Source organism: Ovis canadensis, chromosome 22 (genome assembly GCF_042477335.2).
Source record: "Ovis canadensis isolate MfBH-ARS-UI-01 breed Bighorn chromosome 22, ARS-UI_OviCan_v2, whole genome shotgun sequence".
Taxonomy (NCBI): Eukaryota; Metazoa; Chordata; class Mammalia; order Artiodactyla; family Bovidae; genus Ovis; species Ovis canadensis.
In genome coordinates this window covers 66,211,521-66,217,736 of record NC_091266.1, presented here as the reverse complement: position 1 = coordinate 66,217,736, position 6,216 = coordinate 66,211,521, and positions in this window count along the sequence as shown.

Genomic DNA, 6,216 nt, shown 5'->3' with positions numbered 1-6,216 from the left:
GTCCCGCACGCGGCTCGGGCCCCCGGGCCGCCCCCAGGGCCCGGTCTGTTGCAGTGACCTTGCCCCGAGCGCCGCGCGGCCCCGCCCGGTTCCCTAAGCCGGGATCGCGGCGCTCGACTGGGCACCCGCGACCGGCGGGCGGCCGGTTGTCCTGACGACCCGGACGCCGCCTCTGGCCGGCCCCGCCCCTCCGAGGCGGCCAGGACCAGCCAGGCTCGGACCTGCGCCGGGGCCGCCACCCCCGGCGCCGCCGCGGACAGTGGGGCCGCCGCGGCGCCGCTCGGCTTCGCCCTCGGGCGGCATCGCTGCGCGGGGAGCCAGCTGGGAGGTGTTCGACCTCGCAGCGCCACACCGCCCTGCGTTGTACGGGCTGGGAATCGAGGCCCGGGAGCTAGAGTCTGGCCCCAAGCACCTTCGGGGTGGTCTGAGGCTAGGGTTCCCGGAGACGACTGCCTGCCCCTTCCTTGCCCAGGAAGCCTCGGGCAGTGCCCGCCACGGCCCCCTCCTCGTGACTGCTCTCCGCACCCCTGGCTTCTGGAGCCTGCTCTCTCCAGAGCTGGGCATGGTTGCTTTGGAGCAGAAAGGCCAGGCAACAGGGACCCCTGCTGGCCCTCGGAGGGGTCCTGACCAGAGGCTGCCCGCTGGCTCAGCACAGGCGCCAGAGTGGTGGAGACGCCTGCTGGGCGTTGCTCTTCCCCGGGCACCAGGGACACAGCACCAGGAACTGGGCAGTGCTGGTGTGAGTCAGCTCCGAGGTGGCAGAGGCACCCCCCCAACCATGGGAGCGAGCCAGTGTGTGCACGGGGGAGTGTGTGCAGATGGGGGTGTCCAGAGATAAAGTCGCCTGCAGGCCTCCCCTGGATGGAGAAGGGGCCCCAGAGCCTGTTGCAGGGCTAGAGCGCTTCGTGTGCGGGTGCACAGGCGGGGAGCCTCTGAAAGGGGCCTGGGGTTGGGGTGAGGAAGCGGACTTCTGGGGTAACTCCCAGGTGTCAGCAGGAGCAGCCATTTGGGGTGGAGAGGCAGGTACACCCCAGGATGAGCTGGGCTTTGGGGGCAGCGATGGGGCAGTGGTATGTGTTGGGGGGCACCGGGGGGGGGGCGGCCAAGGACAGCGCCGGAGCTCCCAATTTCGAGGGGGCAGTGTCTCAGAGCTGAGAGGGGACAGGACTTGAGAGAAGGGTGGCCCGCCCCGCCCCCTCTCGGCCTGGGACCCAACCTGTCTGCACGCCAGGTTTTTTGAGTGAGCATGGAAGCCATTTTTAAAAACCCTGTCTCCACAAGGTAGGATAGTGAAAGGAGAGTCAGCTGACTGGCAGATGGATTTGCATTTTAAAGGGTCGCAGTTCAGGACCTCAACGGGCAGCCCCGCCCACAAGCTCTCTGCGGTGTCCCTGGCTGCTTCCTGGCCTCTGGAAGGCCTGGGGGATTTTCCGACTCCCTGGCTAAAATGTAGGGTCCTTCAGAGCGGGCTGATCGACCCCGGGGGCTCCAGGACACCACCTCCTCCTCACCCACGTCCCCTCCTCCAGGCCCCCTCCCGGACTGCCCGGTGCTGAAGGCCCCTTGGGGCTGGGAGGAGCTTCCGAGTGGCTCTGACCCAGGGAAGCTGGGCCAGGAGCCTCTCCCTAGGTCTCTGGACTTTGCCCTAAAGTTGTCAGTCCTTGGTTGTGGGCACACAGCCACTGCCAGGCCTGCCCGGCACCCGGCCCTTGGCCTGGTCTGCCCAGGGTGCCAGGAGAATGACCCAGGCTGGCTGGCCTGGCCCAATGGGCAGGGAGGCGGCCTGCAGGGGGGCAGAAGATGGTCCAGCACCCGTTAGGGTGGAGTTGGATGACCGCAGGCTGACGGGAGGAGGGCCGCAGAGGCGCTCCGGGCAGTGGCTGCCTCGGTGTCGGCCTACCCCGAGGTCCTGCGCTGGTCCTTGCACGAGCCCAGGACCCACCGAGTGGCAGCCTGCCCGTTCACTCCCTGACCAGTTGCCAGTGCCCCCATCTCTCAGGGAGACCCTCCAGCCTTTACCCACAGGAGAGCCCCTGTGTGCAGCTGGGAGACTCCCCGAGGCCTCCCTGCGCCCGGAAGGAATGGCCTGTTGTGGGTTTGCCGGGCCAGGTGGCTGGTGCCCTGCCCTGCCCCCCCAACCCCACCTCATGCGCGGGCCTCCTCCCACTTCCTTACTGAAGCTCCCCTGGGCAGCCTGGCAGGCGAGCCTCCTGCAGCCCAGCCCCAAAGCCAAGTGCTTCTGAGGTGGAGCCAGGGTGGCTGGTCACAGGAGGACCTCAGGCCAGAGCCATGGGTCCGCAGAGACAGTGCCCGGAGCGCCAGGGTGTGAGAGCTGGGAGGGGCCCGGACAGTCCTGGTGCGACTCAGTCCTGGCAATTAGTGGCTGGGAGGAGGAGACTAGGGCCTGAGTGAGGATGCTGACTTCACCGAGCACCCGCTGACCACCACCCGCCTAGGCCCAAGGCCGGAGCACAGCCTCGTGGGTGTCATTTTTATCGTCGTCTTCCCTGTTGGTCGCAAAACCCGTTGGAGAGTCGTCCTGTTCTGTTCCAACCTGGAAGCCCTGGGTCTGTAAGACTGATTTCTTTCCGTCTGACCAGCCTGGAAGGTCGGGTCTGGAGCCTCAAGCCCGCTCTGTGGACGATGAGGGTGATCATCGTCTCACAGGCATGGCTGCGAGCAAACCCGCCAGGACTCCACTGGAGGGTCTGCAGAATTGGTTAGGAGCATGGACTTGGGCCCAATGGCTGGGATCCTGCTGTGCAACCTTGGGGAGTCTGCCTAAACCCCTGTGCCTCGGTGTCTTCATTGAGAATGTGGGAGCCCTACAAGATGGGCTTGCTGTAGAGATTAAATGAGTTATTATTATACATGATGTACTTAGCACAGCACCAGCCCCTAGTAATGAGTCTATGAGTTATCTGCTATCATCCTCTTCACCACCATCATCATCTCCACCACTACCATCACTGCCATCTCCACCTCCACCATCACCACCATCATCACCGTCTCCATCACCTCCACCATCACTGCCATCCTCTTCACCACCACCACCATCATCATCTCCACCACCTCCACCACCATCACCACCACCGCCATCATCACCACCATCTCCACCATCACCAACACCAGGAGTATGTCCTGTAGCTGGGTGGGCTCCTGTGCATCATCCAACCCCACCATTGGTACTGAGCTGGTCCAGTGGAGATGCTGAAGGGCCCTGGCAGGGGGTCTGGTCCCACCTAGAGGCCTTTCCCGTAACCCACCTATCCTGTGACCTGGCCCCTCTGCACCTGGGCCCACATGCCCGGAGAGGCCTGAGAACCCAGTGCCCCCGGCCCCATGACCCCAACCCAGCACAGGGCTGGGGGCACAGGGGCCAGGGGAGGGGGTACAGGACGTGGGGCCCAGGGCAGGGGTGGGGCACAGTTTGGAAAGTCCCGGAGTTGCTTCCTACTGCTGGGTGCTCAGCGCTCCCAGAGAAGGAATGGAGGCTGATGGCTTTGTGCGAGGTGGGGTGAGCGGTTCTTCCCTGAGCCCTGCTCTGTGCGGGGCTCAGGCTGCCTGGAGACCACCACCAGCCATTCCTAGCCGGAGGGAACACTGCCCTGGGATATGCAAGCAGGGAACAGCAACAGGAAGCCCGGAGCTCAGGACTGCTCATCCCTCCAGAGCAGCGGGCTCCCTGCCCTGCTGGAGCCCTTAGGCCCTTAGGCCAGAGGAGGACCCCCAACAGGCACGGCGTCCTGAGCTAGGATGTGTCCCCCTTGGGTCCGCACCCCACCTAGGGACGCGGGTGAGCCCCCGGGACTTCACCCGCGTCCACAGGGCCCAGAGCGCAGGTCCTGGCCACACCCGCACACCACGGCTCTCGAGGCCGGGCCGCGGGATGACGCCCCTGGCCCGGCCGGTGGACAGCGCAAGGCGAGAGAAGGGCGCGTCCGGGGGCTTGACCAGGCTCCTGGGGACAGGAAGGGGCCAGACCCGCCCCTTTCGGGCCCTGCACTCGGGAGTCTCGCAGCTCCTGGACTGTGTATCAGCTGGGATGCGGGGGTTTCGTTGCAGTGGGAGGCGCCCTGCTCTTGTGGCCCCGCCCCGGCCAGCGGCTGCGCTCTGGGCGAGGCAGGAGCCGGCTGGCCTGCAGCCCTGGGGCCCCGCCCGCGTCCGAACCGCGGCGCCACCTGCAGGGGACCTCGCAGCAGGCCCGGCCCAGGCCGCCGAGCGGCCCCGATCGCACTCCTGGCCAGGCCGCCGAGCGGCCCCGATCGCAACCCTGGCCAGGCCGCCGAGCGGCCCCGATCGCCCGCGGTGGACACACCCGGCCAGCCCCGCCCCGCCCCCTGCGCCCGGGTTCCGCCTTCTCCGCGGGATGCTCCTCCCCCCATTTGCCCCGGGCCGGCCGGCAGGCGCGAGACACGGGCGGTCAGGCGTGCCGGGGGTGCACTGCGGGTGAGGAATGAGCGGACACCAACCCGGGGCGGGCGGGCCAAAGGAAAGAGGGACGGAGGGCGTCCCCCACCTGGACACCCCGATGACACGGCAGAGGGCGCCCCGCCCGCACACGCTCCGAATCCCGGGAGCAGGCCGCCCCCAGCAGCCCGGCCCCTTCCGGGCAGTGAGAGCTGCTGTCCCGGGCGGGTCCTGGGGAGCCAGCCGTGCTCTGGTAGCGGCAGGATGAACACATGACGGCCATGAGGCGCCTGGGGAGGGGCTTCCCCCTGGCTCCCAGCCTCAGCCCAGGCCAACCTGCCTGCCTGCCTCCCTGAGTCAGATGTAGACCGCCCACCCCAACTCCCGCCGCCCCCAGAGCGCCTGAGGGCAGCGGTGGGGACAGCCGGCCAGAGTCTGGGGGCCGCTGCTCGCGTCCCGGAGGGCGGGCCTGGTCTAACCCTGCCCCACTCCGGCCGCTAGGCCCAGGAGGAACCAAGGCCGCGGAAGTGCCAGGAGATGGGGCGGGGCTGCAGGAGGGGAGGGGGCGGGGCTGCAGGAGGGAGGGGGCGGGGCTGCAGGAGGGAGGGGGCGGGGCTGCAGGAGGGAGGGGGCGGGGCTGCAGGAGGGAGGGGCGGGGCTGCAGGAGGGGCGGGGCTGCAGGAGGGGGGCGGGGCTGCAGGAGGGGGGCGGGGCTGCAGGAGGGAGGGGCGGGGCTGCAGGAGGGAGGGGCGAGGGTCCACAGTGCCGCCCCAAAGGTCAGGGGGGCCAGCCTGCCCCACCTCGGGGGGCCAGCTTCTGGCCAGCTGACGCAGGAGCTGACACAGGAGCCCCTGCCAGCAAGCCCAGCGGAGGAGGAGGTGGCCCAGCACGGCGCCCACGTCAGACCTCTAGGGCTCCACAGTGAAGGACCGCCCCCCAACCCCCCGGGGAATTTCCGTCAGTGACCAGTGGGGAGGACGCTGTGCTGAGATGCAAATGAGAAACGTCTCCCGGCAGTGAGAACAGAGTCGGGAAAGAACAGACCACAGCTGGGGGCAGAATCCACGGGCAGCAAGGGCTCGGAGACAGAGGGCCGGGGGGGCAAATGCCAGTACTGATCTGGGGAGACTGGCACCCATGGCTCCAGACAGAGCTGGTGGTGTAGCCCCCGGAGAAGACAGCCCCACGCAGGGCCCCGGGACACAGGTTCTGCCTCTGCAGACTGGGGGCCGGAGGTCAGCTCAGTGCGTCAACATCCAGTCCGCGGGCAGCCCCCACGGGCAGCCCCCACGGGCAGCCCCCACGGGCGGCCATCGCCTGCCCGGGGCAGAGGGTGGGCTCAGTGGGGACGTGCCCACCGCCCCCACAAGAGCAGAGGTGGGAAGAAGGCCACCAACAGGTGCAGGAGGGGCTGGAACTGAGACCCGGAGGTGAGGCAGACATGGCGGGGAGCCGCGGGCCCGTCTGGACTTTGTGTGTCCACGCAGATGTCTGCCAGCTGGGCCGTGGCCCTGACACCCCAGAGGCCCTCCTTCACTGGCCTCTCCTGGGCAGTGCCCAGAGGCGTGCAGAAGGGGAGTGCAGGGCCCCGCACAGCGGAGGGCTGGGCGGCCTGTGATGGAGTCCGTGCAGGGCACACGGGGACGCGTGCTGTGCTGGTTCGCGGCCCGAGCCTCGGGGAGGCCTGGGGCCCCCGAGAAGCCTGAAGAGGGCCAGGCACCCGCCACAGAGGCCGCGTGGGGGACCACGACCGCGGAGTGCGCTGGGGAGACGGGTAGTGATGAGGGAACTGGCCTGAGGAGGCCC